Genomic DNA, 27904 nt, shown 5'->3' on the forward strand with positions numbered 1-27904 from the left:
TCTCATCACATTCATATTTATGTTGTTATATATATATACATCTTCATAAGCCAAGCCAGATTTTTTTTTGGAAATAAGCAATAGTTAATTGATCTGAGAACTTGTGATGGCAAACATAGAGATTCAGAGATACTCAGGAGAAAGCAAGACTTGTCATCTATGATCTTTGCTTTCTTCTCTTGTAAAGATAGATTAATACCTGGCCTATGAATTCAAAGAAACAGATAAGATTTTCTAATGTGAACCAAAGTGGTTGTTTTGTATACAGTGTTTTACAGTAGTTCCTGGGTAGATTTCCACTTCTTTTCTTTTGTAGATTTGCTACAAAATTTTAGCTCAATCATCCAATGAGACAATATGGTTTTTGTTGCTTGTTTTGGTAGCAGGAGAAAACAAGGAAAGGGGCAAGAGTACCTCCATCTTTTTTTGTGTTCTTTTTCTGTTGTTTATTGTTCAGTTTTTGTTTTGTTTTTGGGGGAGTCTGAAACTCCTCTATTACCCTTTTCCCTGAAAGATACAGAAAGGTAGGGATATCCATGGTTGTAGCAGAACTAGTAGATTCCAGAAAGGGGCTGTATATTTCATTGACCCATTCTTAATTCCTAGTGGCAAAGAAATAAATGAGAGAAACACTTTGAATGTAGGTTCTAGTGCTCAGTTCTCAAGTCTAAGTCTTTAACAGAAACACCTGAACCCCTTCATCAAAAACAAAGATTAGAAATATTTTGAATATCAAGATTGGATAGGAAGCAACATTTATACCACTCTCTTGAAAGAACCACATGACAAATCCAACTGATTAGGAACTATAATTGAATGGAGGAGGGAACTATTTCCATTGTTTACACTCTATCAGTGACCTGGATGCTACATGAAATCTTAATAAACAAAACAAGCAAACAAAAAAAATCCTTACTTGTTTATGTATCCATTCATTCTTTTGCATAAGTTGACAGAGTTGGGCATTCAAATATTTCAGCATTAGTTTAAGAAGTTTCATCTATAAAATTATGTATTTAAGACAGAATGCTACATTTCTCTTTTATTCATATTTCCAAAATTTGTCACATACGGAAAGCTTCAGTTTTGCAGTAGAATTCTTATTTATTATCAAAGACAGCTTTTGTGAGGAAAGCAACACTTTTTTTTTTGACAAACTCAATTTGTTTGCATATAAAATATAATGTGAAAATTAATATTGTACTGTGTTTGCAATACTGTGAAAATACTGGGATCTTATTTTGACTAATTATACATCTTAACTTATCCCACAATGAAACATTTAGCTGAGATGTAGTCTTGCTTTGCTCTTTCTTTTAAGTAGAGGTGTGAGTTTTTCTCTTTTGGCTGTGTTCCATTTTGTGCAATAAGATTGCATTTTCTTTTAAAAAGTCCTCTGCTTCAAAACCAACTTTCACTTTCTTGTGTAGAGTTCATATTCACTCTGGAGAGGTTTGCAAATCATAATGAGATGACAGCTTTACAAAGAGCCATGGGATTCTTTGAGATTAAAAATAACAATTGGATATTATACATATTAAGGGTTGCAAATTATGGCCCATGCCGAATCTGCCCTGAGGCCTCTTTCTGTTTGGAACTCAAGCTAAGAATAGTTTTCATATTTTTAAATTATTTAAAAAATAATATTTTATGATACACAAAAATTATATGAAATTAATGTTCAGTGTCCATAAATAACATTTTATTTGAATACAGCTGCACTGATTCATTTACATATTGTTTAAGACTTTTGTGCTACAACACAAAAATACTTGAGTAGTTATGACAGAGACCATATGGCCAGTAAAGCCTTAAATATTAATTATCTGGCCCTTTACAGAGATATTTGCTGACCTTGGTCTCTCTCTTTCTCTCTTTCCTTTTTATATATAGCTATAGATAGGTAGGTAGATTTATGATCTATTCATCTATATATATGTTTTATCTGCCTATGATCTAGCTGTATCTACATCTCTATATCTACGCTCTATCTGCATCTATTTATATCATATCTATCAAAGAGAAGGAGAAAATGACATTCAATTAAGAAATATAACTGCCATTTAATCTCAAATGTGCTTGGACATATTTATACTAAAATGAGCAAAATTTATAGTAATCAATCTTGTTCTCATTTATTCTTCATGTGAAAATAGCACACAAATAAAAGACAGAAGATCCATCCCATTTCATATGAACACGTTATTAGCCCATCTTCATTTACATAGCTATACCACTTCCAGGCAAAGATGAGTTTTGCACTATTAGGCAGACACTGAAGTAAAAATAAACTTCTTTTCAACATGTGATTTTTTCAGCTATCATGTCTTTGGCTCATACAGACTCATAAAAAGCTTTAAATTTACTACATTTCTAAAAGGATACAGTTTGTTCAGTCGGTAACTGTCACATTCTGTATAGACATTGGTGAAATACACTCACAAAGCAAATCAGTTATTCCTCTCCTTTGCCCAGAGATGGAAAATCATTCGATATCATAGAACCTTCTTATTTTATTTTATATTTTTATAGCTGAAAATATGAAGCTGAATAGTGACTTGGGTGGTATTTGTTGCTTTTAAAATGTTCTTTCTCTAATTTTAATGTCAGCATAGCAAATGGAGAACCACTATTGTTTGTTGCTTGATTATAATCACTTTCCTGAACTAGGAAAACCATAGAGAGAGTGTGTGTGTGTGTGTGTGTGTGTGTGTGTGTGTATGTGTGTGTATGGGTGGGTCTGTACAAAATAAAAATATAGCATTTAATTTACATGTAGTTTGGGTTATAAATTGTGAAGAGGCGAAAAACTTTTGTTATTTTTTTTAAATCAATGTCACTGAAGAACTGTGCATATTAGTACTTTAAGTGGATGGTGCTTTCCAATTACAATTAATAATAAAACCTACTTAGATTTTAAAAATAATTGTTTTGCTAGCTAATTCAGGCTAATGTCAAGATAATTCAATCAGTGTAGACATTTAACCATCATTCAATTATTTTAACTACAACGATGTTACAGAGTTTGAAAGGCAAGTGCACATTACATTTCTGCTAAAATAAACACTTCCCATTTCTTATTCTGAAATCACCTTGTAGGCAGGCTTACATAATAACAAGGACTCTTTGAAATCATTATTTGCTCAGTGTGCTATTAATAATAATCTTTTCATGTTGAATGAATTGAAGATGAAGATCTACTCTTTAGCTCTGACAGTTAAGTATAATCTTTTAAGAATGTGGGCAAGAGGCAAGAAAGGAAACGTGGGGATTTACACATGTGAACAGTGCTGATCCTGAGAAGACATACTCATAAGGCACCATGAGCAGAGCCTCCATGTAAAGACAGAATTGTCCTTCCTGTCTACACAGTTAGTTCAACTAATCTTACTGGGGGGACCACACATTGTCTCTGTTTCATCACCCTTTCCCTCTACTCACTAGACTCTTCCTCTCTACCCACAAACACTACAGGACATTCTTTATTTGAATACGGTGAAACTGACTCTGTAAGCTGCCCCTTCCTTACTGATAAACAACTTTATCCAATGTTAGGTCCTTTCAATTTGTTTCAATTTAGGATTTTGAAATAGTTTGAATGCTGTTGGAAATGATACTTTCTGTTATAGAAAACAATCCATTGGAACATTATTCTTAATGAAAAAAAGGTTATATATTTCCTCTTAAAATAAGATGAATTCCTCTAAAAAGTAATTTTGTAGGAGAAATATTAAGAAACACTATCATCTGAATTTTCACAACATCTCATATTTCCAGTGTCCTGCTAAATCTAAAACAGATTCTTTTATTTTCTTTAAAAAAATTTAAAAAGAACAAGTGTCTTTGCAAAACAGGAAAAAAAGTATTGACTTAAACATACAAAAAATTACTGCCTTTTTTTAACCACTTGGATACATGTGTTTTAATAGTAGATTTGTTTACATCATCAAATTCTTTCTATCTTTGCTATATTGGTTTTTCAAAAGTAGACCCTAAATATTATTCCTACTAAGTTTCAGAAATATACAAATAGATATACTATTTTCTGTCCTGAACTATTAGAATAACCTCTCATGTGATCATATAAACACCAGCCACATTCTAGTTCAAAACGCTTTGGAATTGAAAAGCAGTTTTCAGTTCCTACTTGTAGGTGGGTGACAAAGTCTTTAGGCTTGTTAGGGCTAAAAGCGCCACACATTTTGAAGATAAATTAGTTTCATTTTTGTTACTGTATTGCCAGCTTCTCTTCCAAATTACATTTTTAATAAATTTGATCTATAGCCATTTTGAAGGGTGAAAGCCCATAAACACATCTTTCTGCTTTAATTGCCTTTATAAAGCACTTACTCAAAAGGGCAGTTTTTCTTCCCAATAGTACCACCAGTGTTTGTAAGTGAATCTGCCTGCCTCTCAGGATAAACTGAAACTCACTGCTAAAAATGAATCCTGTACTGTGGGGTGTTAATATATTCGTTCACACAAATTTTTATTGCAACAAAAAGGAAAATAATTGCCTTTTCAAGGAGGTTGTATGACATTAACAGGTAACATTTATATTCCAATTTATTTACAATTATATTCTATATATCATGGTCCCATTGTCAGATCAATGCTGTTTGTGACTTGCAGGCAGTTAAAAAACCACACCCTTTGTCATAGAACAACAGGCTGGAGCAAGTTTGCTACTGGGCACTGAGCCACATGAATCCATGTATCTTTCTCTTCTCTATTTGTGTGTACACTCCTCCCTGGGTGATCTCATCCAGAGTCATGAACTTGCATTCCATCTACACACCCATGCCTCTGTCGTTTGGATCTCTACTCTCATCTCTCCCTGAGTTCAGACTTGCACCGCCTACTGGCTCTTCACTTTGACTGGCTAACTGATGCTCAAATTCAACATATCGAAAGCAGAACTCTTAAGTCTTCCTGCAACCTGTCTTCCCCATCTCAGCCCCTAGCGTCAACATTTCATACTAGGACCCAAAACCTTGTAGAAATCTGTGACTCCTCTTTATCTCCCACATTCCTCATCTATTAGCAACTCCAGTGGTCTCTAACTGCATAATACAAACACGTACACACAGAATCTGACCATGTCTCAACATCTATTCTGTGACTACTACAATTAAGCCACAATCTGCTCCCACCTGGACGGTAACATACCACTGAAGGGTTTCTGTGGCTCTGATAATTCTCTAAACACCGGCTATAGTGAAATATATTCACATATTTTAAAATATGAATTATGTAATTTCTCAGCCTTGCTCAAGACTGGCCAATGGTCTCTATCACACTCAGAATGAAATCCAAGCCCCATGGGCTACAGTGACACATGTGAGGCAATCCTTACCTTATTGATCGTCTCACCCCACTTTCCCCCTCATGCATATTGCTCTAGCCATGTTCACTGACCTTCATGCTTTCTGTGAACAAACCAAGCCCACTCCTGCCTCAGGCCTTTGTACTATCTCTTCTCTCTGTCTGGATCACTCTTCCCCAGGTTTTTGGATGGCTCGCTTTCCTACTTCATTCATATTTCAGCTCAAATGTCAATTCCTCCAGAAGTCCTTTCCTTTCTAATCTAGCATCTTCTACTCCATCTGTCACTCTGTAATTGTGCCCTTATAACATTTTTTTCTACATAGGTCTTATTGCTCTCTGAACTTACATTATACTTATTTATTTTTCTATTCATTTATGGATTTTTTCTTGCCTCTCCCAGCAGAAGGTTGGCTCCATGAAAGATAGGAGCTAGTTTCTTTTCTTCCCCACCGGATCCCTTTTGATTTCTGCATCCTTTGAAGAAACAAATAAATCTTCCCACATGGGGATATTCAATTCCACTACGGTGTAGACAGCCACTAGGTATGGGATGTGGAAGGTATAAAGTAAACTCAGACACTGAAATACTAGGCCCAAGTCAGCAGATGCACTTCCTGCCTCAGTCACGATTTCCTCAGCAATTGCAAGAATGTGGGAGGGGAGAAAGGGGGAAGTAAAGAAAGAAGTGTTGAGGCGTTGGCATTCTGGGATGAATACTAAGAATATGTGGGGCAAAAAAAAAAAAAAATTGCTGTGAACATCTCACTTCCAATAACACATAAGAAAGCAATTGAGTCAAACTGGAAAGTGAAAATCAGAAATTCATGATTTTTTAAAAAAGTTTCTGATTTCCCATACAAACTCAGAAGTCATTACATTTTAGCAGTTGTAAATATTGCTAGGAAGCATTTTAACAATGCAGACTTTTGAGCCTCTGGGATTTGGGTTTGTTCTCCAGAGAATTCCAATGCAGGTGGTCCATGCACATGCTTTGAAGAATAGGAACTGGGAGCAGTGAGTGCTCTAAACTATTTTATTTCAATAAAGAAAGGAGAAATATTTCCTAGCTTCCTTTTGATGCACAATAAAAATATATTTTTTCACATATTTATTTATTATTTTACTTTAAGTTTTGGGTACATGTGCAGAAGGTGCAGGTTTGTTACATAGGCATACATGTGCCATGGTGGTTTGCTGCACCCATCAACCCATCATCTAGGTTTTAAGCCCTGCATAGATGTCTTAATGCTCTCTCTCCCCTTCCCCTCCACCCACCGACAGGCCTCAGCGTGTGATGTTCCCCTCCCTATGTCCGTGTGTTCTCATTGTTTAACTCCCACTTATGAGTGAGAACATGCAGTGTTTGGTTTTCTGTTTCTGTGTTAGTTTACTGTGAATGATGGCTTCCAGGTTCATCCATGTCCCTGCAAAGGACATGAACTCATTCATTTTATGGCTGCATAGTATTCCATGGTGTATATGTGCCACATTTTCTTTATCCAGTCTATCAGTGATGGGCATTTGTGTTGGTTCCAAGTCTTTGCTATCGTAAATAGTGCTGCAATAAACGTACGTGTAGATGCACGATAAAAATATTTTTCAGATCATCTATGAAAACATCAATCTTGGCTGATTTATTTCAACATATTCACAAGGCATTATTTTCATAAACTTATAATCAATTTTCAAGAGTGTCATTAAAACAGTTTTAGCATTGCCTTAGCCCCTCCATTGGTGAAAACTAGGACGATTACAGCATCTATATCACATGATTATTCAAACATGTTAAGTGATGGAAACACTTAGAAAAGTACCTGGTCTATAGTAATCTCAGTAAATATGGCAATTGTTATTATTATTACTAATTGAAATCATGCTCTACAAAACTTTTAAAGTTTCATTCATTTGACTATAATCTTAATTGGTTTACAACAGCTTTTGCTTAGGGTATAAACTGACATCTAAATTTTTATACATTCTGGTTAGGCACATAAATATTCTGTATCAGAAAAATCACAAAGTTTACCTCAGTCTGTGTGATAATTAACTCAATTTTAATCTCTAAGGGTGAACTGAAATAGGTATTTCTTTTGAATCCACACTGCTAAACTTTTAAAAATCATGAATTTTTACTGTAAAAAATCAGGAAATGCAGAAAAATATTACCTATAATATTACCTGTAATCCATTAATATATTCCATGCAAAATGTCATCTTATGGTGTGTATAAATTTTTTTATTGAAACAAAGTCTCATTTTGTTGCCCACTCTGGTGAGCAGTGGCACAATCAACTCACTGCAATCCCCACCTCCTGGGTTTAAGCAATTCTCATGCCTCAGCTTCCTGAGTAGATAGCACTACAGGTGCCCGCCACCACACCCTGCTACTTTTTATATTTTTAGTAGAGACGAGGTTTCACCATGTTGGTCAGGCTGGTCTCAAACTCCTGACCTCAGATGATCCACTCACCTGTGCCTCCTCCCAAAGTGCTGGGATTACAGGCGTGAGTCACCGTGCCCAGCTGCATAAAAAATTTTTATAAAAGTAATGCCAACACTTTACATATGTCTTATTTTTTTCAATAAAATAGACTTAAAAATTTATTCTATGTTAATTTTCACTTTATTAATCTCATTGTTCAATTATGTGACTCCTGGAAATTAAAAAGACGGTGTGCCTTTGTAGACAAAGTGCAGGCACTATTTCATCAGGGGGGAAAGAGGAAAGTACAGTGCCCTGATATAAATCCGTCAGTGTGCCCTTCCAGGATTCCTCAAGGAATGAAATTTTTCCAGGTATACGACCCCCAGAGTGATCTTTGACAGCAAGTGTGTCCTACCTAGAGCTTCCTAATGGAACACTTTAACGATAACTGCTAGTTTAATTATGCGCAATGCGATAACATTTGAATAGCGGCAAAAGAGAAGTCAAGTAATACTTAATCTGCTTTAATTATGTATTATTTTAGAAGGGGATATTTTCTTAACAGGAACTCTCACTCAAAACTGCAGCTTTGTGCTTTTAGCATAGATATTTAATGCACAACCCAGTTACTGAGTAGTCACGTGGTCAGACGTACCTTTGCATAATATTGTAGAGAATTCTCTTTTAACTGACAAGTGAGTGGAAATCATGCCAACATTTCTTTCTTCCTTTTAAAAAAATTGTTGCAGGCTTGCGCTCTACAGACAATACACCCATCCTTCAACTATACAGCTTCAATATAATTGTATTTCCCTTTATTTCTCACTTTTATGTCTTTGTTTTGAAAGGCAATGGTGTGTAGATAAAAGCTTACGAGTAAGATAGACAGTAAATTGAATTTCACCTCTCTATTTGTTTACTGTGTGACCTTGGGCAAGTTGTTTAACCCGCCTAATTCTCAATTCTCTAATGTGTAAAATGGAGATGATGACATATTTTATAATTCTGTTGTGAAATTTGAAAAATAAGAAGCATAGAGATCATCTGTCACCTTGTGCTGTCTCAATATAAGTCTCTTTCCTTTCCTTTTATTGTATTGTACTTTTCTACATATTTCGTTGTGTACTTGTCACATATTTTAAATTTCCTCATCTCTTTTGCTTTCATTATTTCCAGGATGATCTCAGCGACATAAGATACATCTGGGCCCATCCGACTTACCAGTCTCTCACTCTCTTTCTTTTTGCTTTTTGTTTTTTCATCTTTACATTTACTTTCTTTCAAATCGAACATGTATTTTCTTTGGAGAAAATCTGAAGGTGTCATATACAAGTACATAACAAACAGCTTCACCTCAGTCCCTTATCATTTTAATTTATTTTTCGTCTTCCTATAGTGATGGCTCTAGACCTGATATATAACATATTCATATGTGTTCCCAACTTATCTAACAAACCATCTCCTTGCAAGTTTTTCTTGACCTAAATGGTATAAAACAGCCTTAGCTATGTTATTTGTCATGATACCAGAATACAATCCACTGAATACCTCATGGCCCAGGACTGCATGGTCCACATCCTGCCTCTTACCAGACTAGCATCTTTTCCTGGAAAACCAATTTTATCAGGACAGTGATGTTTGTCACTTCTAGTTCTTCATACCTTCTCAAACATCCTTTAAGAATATGATCACAGCATTCTTTTATTGTGTTAGTTATTTCACTATTACTTATGATTTTTTTAGCTGAGATAAGGTATACAGTTTAGGGTCAGTTCACGGGGACTGAAGACACCTCTCTTTTTCAACTCACTGGTTATCCAGTCTCCAGGTTGTGGAGTGAGGTCTCACATTCAATCATTGGATTTTTCATCTTGGGCTTCTTTTCTGTTGGGAAGCCATATAATTTTCTTTAAATGTCTTTTCTTAAAATTGAAACAGTTAAATTATCCAATTTCTTTTCCATATTTTTTTCTTTTTTGCCATCCATTTGCACTCTGAACCCATCAACCTCTCCTCTCTTCATGAACACGTAAGATGTTTTAGCATGTGCCTTCATTTTTGCCTTACCCTCCTTTTTTTCTTTCCTTCAGTTTGACTGTACCAATACAAATGGCCCTCATTTTGCTCTCTGATTTATGCGGTAATTCCTCATCCTTGTTTTCCCCCGACTGCTCTCATTAAATGTATCTCAAACTAAAAATATATTCAGGCTATGAATTGTTTGAGCTTCATTTCTTCTTCTCAGAGTGCTTCCTCTAGAACTTTCTCGATGGACTCCGATGTCCTGACAAAGGAACAAAATTTTTCACGCCTTGGATATTTCTTCTAGAATTTGAATCATCTTCTTGTTCTGTAGGAATAAGGTTATCTTCCAAGTGTATTTTCTAATATATGCAGCTTTTAGGGAAGATATTAATGATTTGAAAAGTTGAACTTTTCTTTTTCTCTTACACATAAACTCTCACAGTCCAGTGACTCATCTTTTAGAAGTAATTTTTCAGCCTTTCTGCAGGTATATATATGTAAACATTTTAAATTCTGTATTTGTTTTAGATTGGTTCTATATATTTGCACCCTTTGTTTAGTTTTATTTACTTTTAGTCCTCTCGATTTTTTTTCTAAGTAAATCTTATATTCTCTTTAAATGCAGCTGTTTTTCTTCTTTAAGGAAAGGAGACATATCCTTAAATAACCTATCCATTTGTATTTCTTGGTGCCATTGTCTGAGAGGAAGAGGGGGCTGCAGCATTTGCTATAAAATCAAATCTCTCTTTTTCCACAATTGACATCCATAATCATCCATCTCAGAGTTAGTTCATTTACCTCTGAAATGTTTACATGCCCCGTCAGCTAATGTGATGGTTGCAGATATACTCACTCTCAGTACAGCTATTTCCCAATTTCCAGACTCACAATAAAACAAGTTTATTTAGTTTGAGTTCCAAAGGCTGTAACTCTAGCTTCTGCATTTTAATTATCTGTTTTGATTATCTTCTTTTCAATTGTGATGTGCTCGTATTTATCCTTCAAGATCTTGTGCCAAACCGCTTTTTTCCTTTTCATGATTCCCCATAATCCACAGACTTATGGAAACACAGTATTCCTTCCTGTTTTTCTCTTTTTTGTTTTGAATTTGAGTTTCATTTATTTTGGACTTTCCTTTGATTTATTTAGTGATAATTTTGTCCTTTCCCTTATATATTTTCTTTTTCCTCTATAAACTTCCCCCCAATTTTTGTTCCAATGTACACATTCTCTTTCCTTCTACAAAAATCTTGCTTTTTCTTCTTTTTATTTCTACAGCTCTTGATCATTACTGGATACTTCATTTACTTGTCCTTTATTCTTCTTCCACTATAATGATTTAAATTATTAATTTTTAATCATCTCCTCATCTCTACCTAAAGCTACTTGGAATAATTTTCCATATCAATTGATTCTGGGATTCAATATTTTCGTTGTGTACAATTTTATTATCATGCGCTTTTAGGAATTTTCATAAACACTTCCCCTTCATCACAAAAATTACAAAAGATACAATAACAACTTAGCAGCTAGTATTATGCAGTGCTTAATAATGTTTAGGAAGGGCTTCATACTATTTATGAAAAGCTTTCTATATGCCAGGACCTCTGCTATGTGTTTTACCTGGCAGAATTCTCTGACTCAGCTACTGTTAGCCTTTCATTTTATAGGGGACAAAACTGAATTTTGCAGAAGCTATCCAAGTTAGGGTTTAGTTTGCTGAGGGTCACACAAGGAGTAAGAGGCAGATCTAGTATTCAACCAGCTAGTCGGACTCCAAAGTCCCCCCCAACCCCTGCCCACCCCTGCCAGGGCACCACTTGGTAGCGGCACCACTTGGATGAATGTGTTCACCACTGTATGCTGCCTGGCCTGTATCACAGTATCCAAGTGATTTCTCTAGGCCTTTAATTTCATGTCTTGCCCCACACTATAATGATGCCTAAATAAAGCTTACCCTGGGAGGAAGATTGCCCTAGAGTTTCTCTGCACCATCTAGCACAATGTCTTTCAAGTGTGATGAGTATAACTGTTTGTTGAATGAACAAAAATACACGTGTCTTTACACAGGTACACATATATACTCATCCTGAGACATTACCTACTCATGTTCCACTGATCTCAATATATGTTTCGGTTCATATGACTCTAATACTCTAATTTCTTTTAGAATACGTTGAGCCTTGTTTAAAAGAAGAGGGGGTGGTTTACACACACACACACACACACACACACACACACACAGACTTAGCACACCCTTGGCAGAATTCTTGATCAGTCAAGGCAATTAGAAATCCAAGTATTTTGTATGTGAAGTTTCCCATGAGAAAAGTTGTATCTCCTTTAAAATAATTATATGTTGTGCTGGCAAATCAAAGACACATGCATGTGTAATACAATCTGGGATTAGACACCTCCATTTAACTGACTCCTAAACCTCTTATAACCCGTGTATACCATTTTTCCTTACCCCAAAGAATTCATCAAATCAAAATCCACAGAAATCTGAAGGAACTAAAACTTTTTAAATTCTGTCTCTAAGTAATATTCAGAGATCTATGGTTATACAATATTTGATTACAAAGTCATTTAAAATGGATTAATGGAACAAAAGCTTTATGGTTACTAATAAGGACTAAATGTACATTATGATCATTAAATAATAGAAATTCCTAGAAACCTGATTGTATACGTATAGGAAAACTAACGCAAAACTACAAAGTTTCAAAGATGATTTTTTGAAAAAAAAAAAAAAATTCTTAACCAAACACCATTTCCCTTGATAGATTTGCTGCCCATGGTAATGGAGTCAAATACCTGCAGAAGAACATAATCAAAACTCAAAGGAAAGTAAGGAGGAGCAAGTTTTTTAAAAGGAATATTGTTTGCAATCCTGTTGTTACTCATTCTTGTTGATAATTGATTTTGTGCTTAAATCTCATAAGAATAAACAGTTTTTAGCCATGCTTTAAATTCTTAGCGTTTTCTAGCAAGCGGTTGTGATCAGTGAATCAGATCTCACTTAATCTGATGAATGAGTATTCTTTTCAATAGAAAAGCCAAGAAGCGCTGGATACTATTCGAATGCTTCCTAAACCCTATTTCAACACTTCTCAAATTGAACTTACTCTTTTCCTCCCGATATGTGCTCTTCCTTTTATGTCTCGTGTCTCCATCAATACATTACCTTCCTTCTAATCACCAGAGCTAGACAGTCCTGGTTATTGTTGATACATTCTTTCTCATTCACAGCCACATTTAATAGATCAATTATCCTCCGAAAACTCTTTCCTGCCTTGCTTTTCCCACTGCCACTAGTTCAAGCCTTTGTCATCTTTTTCCTACTGCAATAATCTCTCACTGGCCCTTCCCTCTCAATTCAACTTTCTATAATACCACTGGATTTATCTTCCTAAAGCACTAATAAGCCTACATTGCTTCCCAGGTAAAAAAAAAAAATAGAAGAAATGATTTCTAAAAATGATTTCTAAAAGCACAGATGTCTCTCCATTTCAATCTGGGTGCCAGCAGGCATATTTTGTTTAGTACATGGTCTAAAATTTTTTTGATTGGTCAACATTTAATAATTTGTAGAATCAACTTATGATATTTACTGCTTTCCTTGAAAAAGAGCAACCAGCAATGGTAGGTTGGCATTTCTCCCTTTGGACTGATTTGCTGTCCCCACATATTCCTGCAAATGTAAGGCTTCTCTATGTCACTACAGTCCGCATCATTCCCTGTTGTCCCCATGTCTCCTTAGCAATGACAACTTCTGTTGCTTTCACTTGTCATATCTTTTTTCACTGTAGTTTTTCTTATCCCCAACCCACTTCCTCCTACTGTATGAGAATGTCCATGTTTCTTAGCACAGCATTCAAGGCCCTTATATGTTGGCTTCATTATCCTCTCCTCATTTTATCTTCCTCTATATCCTACTTTGTATTTTAGCCATATTAGACTGCTACCTGTTCCTAGAACATGTATGAGCTGGGGGTTTCAAGTACAGATGGACTCAGACTGTTTGGGGTCAAATTTCAATCTTTATTAGCTCTGTTATCTTGCATAAACTACCTAACCTCTTTGTGGCCTGGGTATTTCATTTTTGTAGTGGAGATGTTGGTTTCTACCTTCTACAGTTATGATACTGATTTAAGAGAGTTAATACATAGGAAACTTTTGGCACTTAATAAATGCTCAGTAAATTTTAGGTATTGTTAATTTCCCACCAAATATTTTACTCATGAAGTTCCATCAGTTGAGCATATCTTTTTTTGTTTTGTTTTTTGCCTGGTGCACTTCTACCTCTTTAATGGTCAACTTAAGTACTACATTTGGGAAATGTTTTCAATTTCCCCCATCAGAATTAATGACTCCTTTTGTTTATGTAAATATTCATAGCCTAATTTGGTTATACCTCTTTTATGGATTTACCATATCTCCCACTGGATTTTCAACAACTTCAAGGAAAGGAGCAGATCTTACATGTGACTTTATGTTCTGAATATCTAGATGAGTGCTGTACAAATTAGTAAATGTTCAGAAAAAGTATTGCTTGAAGAAAAGTGAATTTATGAGCTTGTCTTTGATGAATCAAGTAATTAGAAACTGAGTGAATCTTAAAGAGAATTATGTACAATTCACTTATTGGAAAAGTGGAAAAAAAACCCCAAATGGATGTGGAAATTAAGTAATTTTACTATGGACAATTAATGAAGTAGAACAAGGACTAGACCACCAGCACCATCACCCTGAGCTTGCACTTCTGTTTTTTGTTTGTTTTTAAAGAAAGGTATTAATGAGGAGCCCCTACATTACAATAATAGTGGGGTCATGCCGGCAGGTCTCCTGGAAGGTAATTGTCTGCCAATGTTATGCCAGCAAACCACATGTCAGGATGAAGATGGTGGCAACAACCATATTGCTGAGGGACTATAATTTATAAGGTACAAACTTGCCATTGCCAGCATCTCTTCTGCGCAGCAGACTTGTACCATCTTCCTACTCTTCTCAAATCACTCATTCATATGCTGCCCTTATTTCCACTCAGAGGACATGAGCTGGAGTGGGAACTTGAGGGTAGGGAACCTTTTTCAATCTATTTTGTGGCTCCAGTATCTAGAAGATTTCTCAGCAAATTATAAACACTCAGTGTTTTTTTTTTTTTTTTCAATAAATCTGTGGAACAAAAGTCTCAAGAAGTAGAACACGGAGCTAGGGAGATAGATCACAAGATAGAGTCAACAATTTGCTAGGCTCATGTAACGACTTATTGCTGAGGACTCACTGCTGTCTGTTCATAACACTTATCTTCCTTTCTTTATACTCCATACTGGACCCAATAGATAGAAATGATTAATTCCCAGTAGAACTTTTCTATGTGTGCTCTAGGCTATTTTTTTCCACTTTCTATTATAAATTTAGTTTGCCACTACACCCAATTTTTTTATTTTCCTGCTGTGGGCACTATTACAATACCTAAAAACTCTCAATTTAAGTAGCAGTTTGTGGTTTCTCCCAAAACTAAGAGGCAGCATACAACAGCAAGAGGAGATATTTCACCAGTTGCTGATCACAAAATAGATGTTAATCTTGAGACCACATCTATATCTTAAAGTGTTCTTGTGCACATAGGTTAAAAAAAATGCATCCATGTAGGATGGTTAGATTCAAAAGCCTAGAAGGTATAAGTTTAGGGAAACTGTGAGTACTGAAAAATTTAAAAGAAATTGGAACCTCAAGGTTTGAGTGGAAAGCCTATTTCTTTGCAGAAGGCAGGGGAAGGTGGCGGGGGTTTGTGAATGCTTTTTATTTTCAGCCTCAGATGCTCTCATAAGAAAGAAAACCCAAGACTAGGTGAGAATTGTGTGGCTTCATTTTGTCAAAACATATTGCTACTTATAAGATTAGGGATGCTGCCAATAAAATATTTCTTCAACCCCCGAGGTTCTACAAGAATAGACTCTTGGATAAGATTATTGTTAACAGCACAAGTGTTGATATAGCCACGAGTTAATAGCTACTGGCAAACAGCAGCCTTTTTTGTTCTGTGTGAATAATTCTTCCTCTACTACTCTGCCAAACTAAGCACATTTGGTGTGTTTTCAAAGTGGCACAGAGGAGGTCAATTCATTAATCATTCTCAAATAGTGGGAAACATAGACTCCTGTCTAGGAAGCCACTGGAAATGCAGTCTTTTCTGTTTTTGTAGTTAGTAGGTGATATTCTTTCCCTTAAAAATTTCTTCCTTCTTTGTCCTACTTCCTCAATGTCCTGTACATTTCTCATCTCTTTATGTGAGAATTCAAATGAACGGATTATTTTTAAGTAGAGAATTGAATGGGATTTGATAAAAAGAGGATATTTTGTTTTTAATCATGTTTTACTCTATTTACATGTAGTGTATAAAATACTTGGCCAAAATGAGTTTTTCCAAATTTTACTCCACTAAAAAAGTCACTTCCTTGGGCACGATGTATGCTCAGTGTTGGGTAACCACACATCTATCTCAGGTAGATGGGACGTAGATGAAGCTAATTTGAATATCACCCCCTCTCCATCCTAGGCTGACCTCACAAGCATGGGATTTGGTGGCAGATAGACTTGGGTGGATGTCTGGCTCCAATTCTTGCTAAATATGAGACATTGGCTTATAAAACTTCTCAAAGCTTTGCTTTCCTCTCTCTAATCTGGGTCTAATTGTACAACCTATCTCTCAGAAGAGTTGTGAGGCTACATTTGATAATGTGTGTCAAATATCTCAGCAGAAAGAGGAAATTTCCTCCTAGTTTTCTCCTTTCTTTCCTTCTCTCCCCTCCCTCTTTATTCTTTTTCCTCCTCTCTTTTTTTCTTTTCTTCCCTTTCTACTCTTCATCCCCCTTTCCTTTGTTCTCATCTCCCATATCTGAAATGCATCCCTTTGCTCTACTTTCTCATATGAATTCCACTAGAAAATGATTCATACATATTTTAATTGATTAGGAGTCTGTAAACAAATGGAAAACAAGGGACTTTTTCCTCTAACCTGAATTCTATTTACATAGAAAATAAACTAATTTTTTAGTATAGAATTTTTTTCCCTGAGGCTTCTAGCTGGAAGGGACTTCAGATTTTGGATGACACTGACACAGCTGGCTCTTTTGTTTGGTGGAGAGAATTATAGAGCTGAACACTGAGTGTAATATCAGATGGAATTCAAGAGCCTTTCCTCTCTGCTTTCTGGATCTCCGTGAAATATCCTGTTTGTTTTGAGGGTCAAAGTGAGTTCTACTCAGTAATTGAATGCAGAGCATAAAATCCTTGCCCATTTTCGATTCAAAGCTTCCAAAGCTGATCAGGCAACAGACCTCTGACATTTTGTTTGTTTTCATGTGAATATAAAACTCAAATATTTAATTGATTGTGAGCCTCTATAATATGTAGTTTGCCTTCATTTACAAGCATCTCCCTCCCTCTCCCCTTACCTGTGCTCTGAGTGCCCGGCTTTCCTGCAGTCCTCAGCCTTCTTTGCCTTCACCAAAGCCCACAGTACACTTGTCTAATCTTTTGCATGCTCATTATTCAGAATGGGCAAACAAGCAAATCCACTTGGGAAAACACTTTTTAAATTTTAATTTTGTCTTATTTCCAGTGCTCCTTCCTGCAATTATCTTTGCTTTGTCAACATGTTTTGACTTCCTGCAGGTTGTAAATTTGATGCATGGTCACATTTCTCAAAGTATAACGCCTGATTCTCTTAATGGTCTTCTGAGAAAGAATCCGAAAGTTCTTTCTAGTTAAGTTACATCCAGTTACTGGACTAAATATCCCAGGTGTTCACTGGCTTAGGTGCTAAAGACATCACCCTTTCACGTTTCCCCAGAGATATGATACATACCAATTTTGGCTTGATCATCCAAGTAGGAATTGGACATCATTGTAAACAGTTGTCTCCAAAGAGACCTGGCTGGCCCATGTGTGACCCCAATGTACTCTCTTGTTCTTCAATTGCCTTTAGGTTTCTCCAGGATATAAAATGGTAATCATGCACACCTATGCATTTAACACAATAATGGATCGGTAAAAATTTTTGGTTATGTGACGCTTCAGAATTTGGGATTCAGTCCCTATAAGAAGAGTCTTCAAAGGTAGAACAGCATTTTCAGTACTGAAAACCTCACGTCGTGGAGTTCTTTTGACTCCCCAGATGCTGGTCATAGGCCCAGGATTTTTAGCTTTTACTCTCTCTAGCTGTAGAAACTTGAGGGACCAACCACTCTGGGCCTTACTTTTGCCATTCATAAACTAATAAACATTAAAAATTACCTAAATTAGATGATTTCCTTGGAAAGGTGTTTATATATTGTTTGATTTATTGAGTTATGGGTTAAGCATTTAGTTATGTGAAACATTTAGTTATGTGAGGCATTTAAAACAATGACTGGCAAATAGTAAGCACATAATATTAGCTCTTGTTGTAGTTATTACTAGTAGTAGCGTTACTGAATCGGTGCCATGGGTATGTGGCCCACACAAGGAGAGGTATGCCTTGGTAATAGTTTCTACTCAATAATTAGGAAGAGCATCAATCCATGAGATAACTACATCCCTTTACATTCCTTATTCATAGGAGCTACACAATACTTTTGCAATAAAATGTGCCTTAAAAATTTTTTTTGGCATTACTTGTGGGGGATCAACACAACCCCCACCTTTTCCCTACCATGTTCTTCCCAAGAACAGAAAATAGCTTCTAAACTCTCACTGTACTTTAGAAAATGCAAAGAGACTGTATTTTTCAGGCAAAATTATACATTTTCTGCGGCTTCTGCATGTTTTCTGGTAGCTGTCTCAGAACCTACTGCCAGACTGAAGGACATTCTTGAAGTGGCTGCAGTAATGGAGGATAAAGCAGGAATGAAAATTCTCTGAGCATTGCTGTTTGTGTGTGGTCCCTCCTTTCCCCAGAGCCCCACCCTGCTGCTCTAGGAGACTTGCCAATAGCATTTTACCAAAGGGAAAGAATCTCCAGAGTGGCATTTCCCTCCTTAAAATGTGAGAAAAATCTGCCTAGAGAGGAGAATTTCAGGGCTGATGGAAGGGGTGGAATGGAGGAGGTATTCTAAATTTCTTATTGTCAGTTTCCAAGAGACTCCTCTCCATTCTCATAAATAGCCAAAGTGCTCATGTAAGAAGGGGAAATGACATTCATTCAGCTGTTCATCAAACATTCATTGAGGATCCAAGCAATAAAATGCGGTGGCAAGAGGAAAAAAATGCTACACAGTCCCTCTTCTTAAAGTAGTGAGGAAAAGAGGAACTGTATAACTGAAACATAATAGCTAAGTCTTTAAAATATAAGGCATGAGAAGAGAAAGTCCTAGTAGGTCCTGAGTGAGTCAAGGAAGGTGTGAAAGAGGCAAAGGGCTTCTAGGCAGAGGAACAACAAATTTGAAGATGGAAGCGACTGAAGCAGCATAGTTTTTAGGGAGCTAAAGGTGGAAGCTAAAGAGGCCACACACAGGTGTGAGTCGAGAGGAAAGGCTGCACAGATAGGCAAGGAAGGTATGTGTGAAGTTCACTTGCCATGCTAAAGCATTTGGGAGTTTTAAAAATTGTCCAATGGGAAGCTATTAAATAATTTTAAGTAAGAAAAAAAAGTTAATTCTATTTTGCATTTTAGAAACATGATGCCAGCAAGAGTTTTAGGACCAGATTGTTTATATGAGTGAGTGTTTTGGGGGGCTTGGGTGCACTTAGGATATGCTGATCAAATAGTAGTGTATGCGAGTAATTCTACTAAGATATGATACAGCCCTGAACTATGCCAAGAAACGGGGGATGCAAAAGATAAGATGGTGTGAAATGTGAAAAGGAAGTCCAGAATGAATATCTGATCCTGACCTGGGCTCTCAGGTAGATGGTGATGCTTATAACCTGATACAGAAGGGTGGGTTGGGCTGGGAGAGAATAGCTCCATTTTGTTCTTGTTCAGTTTGAGCAAGCGCTGGAACATTCACACAGACAGCAGACGTGCTCATCAAAAGCATTTTTGCTGCTTATTGGGTTATCAGGATGGACATGCATGGACTAATTAATGTGCTCCAATGTGAGCTGTAGAAAAATGGAATGAGCAATAAAGTGAGTCGTCATATAGCCAGCACTGTATAGAAGGTGAGAACATGGATCCTAGAGCGACAGTGCTTACATTCAATCTCTATCCTCATAACTTAACAACTGTTCAACCTTGAGCAAATTGTTTAGCTTCTCTGAGTCTCAGTGTTATCTTTAAAACAAAGACAATAGCAGTATCTGCTATAACTCCGTTATCAATAGTGAATAAATTAATGCCTATAAAGTGCCTGGACCAGTGAGTCACACAAAATTAAGTAATAGTATTGTTAGAGATTTTTCCCTCCCTCCCTCCCTCCCTCCCTCCCTCCCTCCCTCCCTCCCTCCCTTCCTTCCTTCCTCCCTTCCTTTTTCTTTCTTTCTTTTTTTCTTTCTTCTTTCTCTTTTTCTTTTTTCTTTTAAGATGGAGTCTCACTCTGTCACCCAGGCTGAAGTCCACTGGTGTGATCTTGGCTCACTGCAACCCCTGCCTTCTGGGTTCAAACGATTCTCCTGCCTCAGCCTCCCAAGTAGCTGGGACTATAAGGGCATGCACCACGCCTGGCTAATTTTTTTGTATTTTTAGTAGAGACGGGGTTTCACTCTGTCAGCCAGGATGGTCTTGGTCTCCTGACCTTGTGATTTGCCCACCTCGGCCTCCCAAGAGATTTTTATAATGAATGAGAAGGACCAGGAAATATTTTTGGTGGAGAAAACAAAAGCTTTAAGAAGAGCCTTACGGAGCCTCGTCATTTAAAAGTAGACAAACTGGCAAAGAAAAAAGGATGAAACATGGAGGCCAAGAGAATGAACAAAAAGGTCTAGAGAGAATTATGGTATTGAAGCCAACAGAGAAGAGATTTTCTGAGAGTGTTTAACATGGGCAAATGCGGACACATGATTCAATTAAGGTTAAAAATTAGGAGTGTCTTTGGATTTGTCAGCATTAGTATTTTCAGGGAAGTGAGCCTGTTTTCAGCAAGAGGATCATGATCAGTAGGCTGAGAATGAATGAAAGACAAAGATGTGAAAATCTTTTCTATGTGGTGCCCTTTCAGGAGGCTTGGCAATGTGAGGGAGAAGGGAGGGACAGGTGTCTCTGGAGGGATAAGGAAAGCTGAGGAAGTATTTACATGATTATTATTATTGGTAATTTATGTTGTTTTTAGTGTGGGAGGACATAACTATGCTTGCAAGGGAAGAGGAAAATAAGCTTGAACATATATGAAAGAGAATATATCAAGCCAGATTCCTAATAAGAAAGAAGAATTTGCTTTCAGTGAGAGCAGAGCCTGGAACAGCTGCTTTGCCTATACTGTCCAACTGTCACCCGAGTTCCTGACAAAGTGCTAAAAGGCCTAACAGTCTCTGTTTTTGACATCAATGCTGTTTTACTATCTGATATCAGTTATAGGTCAATCTATATTTTGCCTCTCCCTGTAATCCTACAGCTCTAGTCTCTGCTGCCCCATACAGTAGCCATGAGCTCCATGTGTCTATTTATATTTCAATTTAATTAAAACGTCACGTTCTCAATTGCAGTAGCCACATTTCGAGTACATATATGGCTAGTGGTTTCTGCATTAAGAAGCATAAATACAGATCATTTTCCTTATAGCTAAAATGTCTTGGACAGTGTTTTTCTAGGTGATGAAATAAATGCCATTTCTCTTACTGGGGTTTGTCACATGTGAGGACCCCCTGATGCTACTCATATCATTACTCTATTGACCTTGAACCCTGACCCTGAGCAGGGTCCTTGCTACCTGGCTTTCCCGCTGTGCTTGTGGTCTTTCATTAATTCTCTCTGTGGGACTCCTCTGTCTTTTAATCTTTCACAGCACCCTAGGTTCCCATGATTCTCTCTGAAATTCCCTTTTTATTGGCCACAGCTGCCTCCCTTGAAGAACTTTGTAAACACCCTCTTGCCCACTGACCTTGGAGATACTATGTCAAACTGTTCTCTTTGTCCAACCCTGCAGTCCACCATCCATTTAGTCCCACTTCATATTCAGTACCTCTCCTTACGCTCCTCCAGTTTTAAGTCAAAGGCTGCGAGCGAAGTTCAGCACGTGGACTTTGGATTCCGATAGATCAGCTGGTACAGCATTTTATGTGTGTAACATGCACACGGTTCTTAACCTGTTAGAACCTCGCTGACTTCTTCAGTGAATTGGGAACAAAAACATTATCTGCTTCCATGCGTATTGTGAGCATTATGTGACACAAATTTGTCTGCTTTGTGGCGTGATTCATGCTAAACTGCACACTGTATTCTTTCTTCCTCCCTTCCTCTCTCCCTCTCCCTTCCCCTCTTTTTTTTTTTTAAGTAATGTCAACTTTTATTTTAGATTCAGTGGGTCCATGCGCAGGTTTGTTATATGGATACACACACGCGCGCGCACACACAGACACACACACACACATATATATGATGCCGAGGTTTGGATATGAATGGTCCTGTCATTCTGCTGGCGAACATAGTACCCAGCAGTTAGTTTTACAACCCTTGTCCCCCTCCCACCCTTTCTCTCTTTTTGCTCTCTTCTCTGTCTTGAGTGTGTCCCCAGACTCAAGGCGTCAGAGGTTATATTTGACTGTGAGTACAGAGGTCTTGTAAAAACACATGCACGCATATGTTTGTTGCAGCAGTATTCACAAGAGCAAAGACATGGAATCAACCTAAATGCTCATCAATGATAGACTAGATAAAGAAAATGTGGTTCATATACACCATGGAATACTATGCCACGAACAAGGAACAAGATCATGTCCTTTGCAGGGACTTGGTTGGAGCTGGAGGTCATCCTTAGCAAATTAATGCAGGAACAGAAAACTAAATACGGCATGTTCTCCCTTATAAGTGGGAGCCAAATGATCCCTGTGTCCCTGAGAACACAGGGACACGTGGAGGGGAACAACACACGCTGGGGCCTTTCGGAAGGTAGAGGGTGGGAGGAGGGAGAAGAACAGGTAAAAAAAACTAACAGGTAGTAGGCTTAATACCTGGGTGATGAAATAATCTGTACAACAAGCCCCCATGACACAAGTTTACCTATGTAACAAATCTGGACATGTACCCTTGGACTTAAAATAAAAGTTAAAAGGAAAAAGAAATTATTATTAGTTGTCCAGAAGTGCCTAAACAACCATACTAGAAGTCAAGTAGCCCTCATCCCTGCTTCCAGGTGCATGTACTCACTGCAGTCTTGCAATTTAAGCTGCTATTTGCTACATTCACTGTGTAGGCGCATCCATAGACAACCGATTGCTTGATTTAAACTGTGTTTCTGTCTGAATATAATCTTTACTAAAGCCTCTGGAATCAACAATTATTCATGTAATTTTCAAAAAAAAAAAAAAAAAATACAACCAATAGCCCTGTTGTTAGTTCCTTTCCACAGTTCTGACTTTACGTATGTTCAAGTCAGAATATTACTGAGCATAATACAATTGCATAAAAAAACATATTTCAGGCCAGGAATGGTGGCTTATGCCTATAATCCCAGCACTTTGGGAGGCCAAGGCAGGCAGATCATTTGAGGTCAGGAGTTCAAGACCAGCCTGGCCAACATAATGAAACCCCGTCTCCACCGAAAATACAAATATTAGTTGGGCATGGTGGCGCAAGCCTGTAATCCCAGTTGTTCAGGAGGCTGAGGTAGGAGAATTGCTTGAACCCGGGAGTTGGAGGTTGCAGTGAGCCAAGATTGCGCCACTACACTCCATCCTGGGTGACAGAGTGAGACTCCATCTCAAAACAAACATGTTTCATAGAGGATCAATGGATATTGTTTTGTAATAATGTGTCTTCTTAAATGTCTTCTCCTTTTTCATATTCCTGGTGTCCATTTTTAAGCTAAGTGAATCTACACATGACTTTTAAAATATTTATTTGAACATACACATAGACATTTGTTGATATATTTGTATATCATAACCTGGAAACATGACTGTTTCTGCTCATTTTTAACCTTTTCACATTTTGTGGTTTTATTTGGTCTAGTAATTGCTTTGCATGCTATTTAAAAACAAGAAAATATTAAGAAAAAAGTGTATAGCTCAAAGACAGCTCGACATATTAATGGCTCTCTAACTTGAGGACCCCCTGAGTAACGTCAAAACCCATAGTATCATAAATAGTCTTATTGTAATGTGAACATAAATGTTGCACATAAAGTCATGACTCTTGAATAAGGCACCCTGTGAAGAATGTTCAAAGACCTACCATACTCTAAGGGTAAGCAATACCAGTGCTAGAGTTATGAACATCTGTTTGGAACAGTTTTCCAGTAAGAACTGTTCCTTTTATGAGGAAAAATCTGAAGAAAACATCAAGTGCTTACCATTACATCATGCTAGAGATTTTCTACACCTCTGTGAGGAGCAAGATTATATGAGCTTACCTCCCCCTGCCCGCATAAACTGTCAATAAAACTGCCCTCATGTCATGCACAACGGACATTCCTGGAGTTTCTACATTGAAAGAAGGAAAACTCAGCCAGACCCGTGCTGGAAATTGTATTTAAATTGTATCTTTAAATACACGTTTAAAATTAAATCTGTACTGTGTAGGCCCCCACTAAGCAATCTGTGTTGGAGGAAAGAGGAAGCCAAACAAGTCAAATAAAAATAAAAATAAATAATTCTAAAGCATATATGATTTACAAAGCAGTTTAAAAGGAAAATGGTTTTCAGAACCATTAATCACAATATGTAGGGCTTGCTTTTATCCGTTGCAAAATTCCAAAGGGAGAGTTTCTCCGGGGCAAAGTATAACTAACAAAAGTAGCATTAGGCAAGAAAGCAATCTCCCTTTTGGTGGCATATTGATTCTATGAGAGAAAAGCCACCTAATAAGCACGATAAGTAGGGTAGAGAGTGGGGCAGTTTAGTAGCAAAGATGCAGGATTTGAAGTTCTGATTCTAACACTCAATTATGAGCCCACTGGAGTCACTTAAATTGGCTTAAACTCACTTTCATTATCCTAGAAACAAACAAACAGACAAAAAGCCAGGACCACTATGACACCTGAGCAGTAGGACTATTTTATTTTGAGAGCCAAATGACATAGGCTCATAGAAGTGCTTTGTGAAACGTGAAACACTGAAATGATTGCTTTGTAGTTTTTAAAAACAGTTTCGGAAAAATGAATGAAAATGTTTGAACAAACACAAATCCTGCCTTTGGTATTCAGGTTTCATTTAAATAAACTGTTAAGTATTAGGTATGTAAAATAGATAAAAATATTAAATAAAATATTGAGATATGTTACAGGATTTCCCAATTACTAAACAGGGATCTACTTTTCCAGTATTCCCTTAAATGACCTATTGTAACCCAAAATAATTTTTTTTTAATTTTATACAGTGCTACAAACCGGGGCAGCACATAATACAAATTTCTAAATTCTGTTCTACAAAATGACTGTTCTTCTCCTTCACTCAGCACTGTTTGATAACCCAAAAATAGAAAGGATTCAAGATGAGATGGGGTGGGAATCCAACCCACTGCCTTCTAAGCACGAGGTTTTCGTCAGCAGCATTCCTTTTTAATACAATAGAGAAATACTTAGAGGAAACTAAATAAAAATAATTATCATACAACATGGTGACTACAGTTAATGACAATATACTACATTCTTGACATTGCCAAAAGAGTAGATTTTAATTGTTCTCACCACAAAAAAAAAAAAAAAAAAAAATGGTAAGCATGTGAAGTAATGCATGTGTTAGCTTGATTTAGTCATTTTACAATGTATATGTATTTCAAAAAATGTACATGATAAATATATTTAAGTTTTATTTGTCAATTAAAAATTAAGTAGAGGATATTACCACTTCTCATGTCAAGGCTCTGTCACACATAAGTGGATTCCTTTTGAAGTATGTTTACTCTCATGAGCTCATGTATATTATTATTCTAAAAACAGATGAGCTCTTTTAATAATCTGCCAAATCTATTTTAACACAATAACTAGGCCTTCAGGGTGCATCTGACTTGACCCTTTTCTGTACAGTAAGTCCTCAATTAACATCATCCACTGATTCTTAGAAACTGTGACTTTAAGCAGAAGATACACAGCAAGTCCTCAAATAACATCATTTTCTTCAACATCATTTTTTTATAAGGTTGTTGAAAAAAATGGTTTTGTTGTGTGTCATTTCACTTAAAATGTGGCAGTTTCCAAGAACACACTGGGGATGTTAACTGAGGACTTCCTGTAGTCTTGTCTGTTCTGTCCCACGGTCTAGCCACCAGCCACATGTAGCTCTTTATATTTAAATTTAAATTAATTAAAATTCAATTAAAAATTCAGTACCTGAGTCATATTATCAATATTTTAAGTGCTAAATAGCCATCCCCCTCATTATTGCTACCATGTTAATTACTGATTCATTAGATACCGTACCATCTAATGCTACCATATTAATTTCTGGTAAGAACATTTTCTTCATTACAGAAACTTCTATTGGGCTATGCTGGTCTAGCTTCTTTCTACTTAGTCCATGACAACTTCATGTTAAAAAAGTGTAAGATAAATACATATGAAAAAGCCATTCATAGGAATATAGAGTTCTGATCTGCAAATGACTGGAAAAAGCAAGAGTTTGGCCCAGATTTCTGCCTTCCTGTGAGTGAGATCATGTAATTCTTTATAAGGTGAAGTAACTCAGGCCCAAAACCACCAGGGGACAGGTTCAAGTTTATACAAAAAGGGTGTCAGACCAAAGTTTTGAAACTCGGTTCACGTTTTTCCTATTGCAATGCTTCTTTTATAATGTCACACTATTTCTTCTCATTCACTACATACCTGTAAAAGACAAAATGCAACAGGCTGCAGTTTTATTGACTTTGACAATCATTCTTTGTGAAATTTAAAGTCAGTTAGAGCATGTCTATAAAAACACACTCATGATAAAGCCATAAGCAAAAATACCACCTCATTTTCATATATGATTCAGGAAAAAATAATTGCTAAAATTATTGAGCAGCTATGTTCTATATACAGCAACACACACCTTAAGCACATCATTTTATTATCATACTAAACAACCCCAATAAATTAGTATTATTATGCCAGTTTTATCGATAAAGAAACGGAAACTTAAGTAACAAATGTCTCCAGACTGAAATCCAGGTGTGTTTGACTCTATAATGCATATTCCCAATCGGAGCCCTCTATACATAATCCCTTGTGAAGAGTAAGCCACAGAAAATGTTCTCTAACTTTTCATTCAGCTCTAACATTGCATGAAGGTTTTGTTTGTGAGTGAGAGAGAGAGTGTGTGTGTATGTGTATGTGTGTATTTGTGAAAGAGATAGAACACATTTTTCATAGTGCTCATACATTTTGGCTCAAATTTCCATTTTGATAGACTTATTTCAGGAGAATTAATTCATGTAATAAAGACAACAGAAGAGGAGAAAAGAGTGAAGAAGAAAAATAACAAGAACTTACTAGTTTATTAAGGATAGATTTATCACATATACAGAGCACACAGTTTCTTACTAGTACCTCTGCTCCTACTCTCTGTCTCTCTTTACATGTTCATTCTAAGAAAAAAGAGTTCAATTTTTAAATTGCGGGATAATATGTATGTACAGCAAGAGAGATCTGTGCTTATGATTAGCAACATAAACATAATATTCATTTTTTCCCTCCTAAACAAAACCATGGAAACATATTTATTGAGTGTTTCTTATGTTATAGAAATTGTGCCAAGTTTTAGAAAAATAAAAATAAATTCAATGGCATCCATGGACTAAAAGGCATATCTAGCATGTAAGATAAATAATGAATCTAAACAATCTAAACAACCAAATGACAACACAGTAAAAAACCTTGAAATAAAAGACTTTCTGGGACAAGTATCTGAAGAAAGATTAAAACCGGAATATGGACCACCATGCTGTTTGTCTAAATAAATATTCATTCTACTGAAAGGGTCGCTGGTAGAAAGAGGAATTAAGAGACTATTCATTTCTAATGAGTGCCTCATTCTATCCTGGCTCTTCCTGGGTAAATGGAGGAG

The 27904-nt window shown here is 36.6% G+C and overlaps 1 long non-coding RNA gene across 1 annotated transcript; it reads right to left on the reverse strand.

Annotated features, from left to right (window-relative positions):
* Positions 1-211: 211 nt before the first annotated feature.
* LOC111538170 lies at positions 212-24258 on the reverse strand. Its single transcript, XR_002730239.1, has 2 exons — positions 24214-24258; positions 212-602 (listed from the first exon to the last, which is right to left on the reverse strand). It is a non-coding gene; the product is annotated as an uncharacterized LOC111538170 (long non-coding RNA).
* Positions 24259-27904: the final 3646 nt, after the last annotated feature.

This window comes from Piliocolobus tephrosceles, chromosome 6 (assembly GCF_002776525.5).
Source record: "Piliocolobus tephrosceles isolate RC106 chromosome 6, ASM277652v3, whole genome shotgun sequence".
Classification (NCBI taxonomy): domain Eukaryota; kingdom Metazoa; phylum Chordata; class Mammalia; order Primates; family Cercopithecidae; genus Piliocolobus; species Piliocolobus tephrosceles.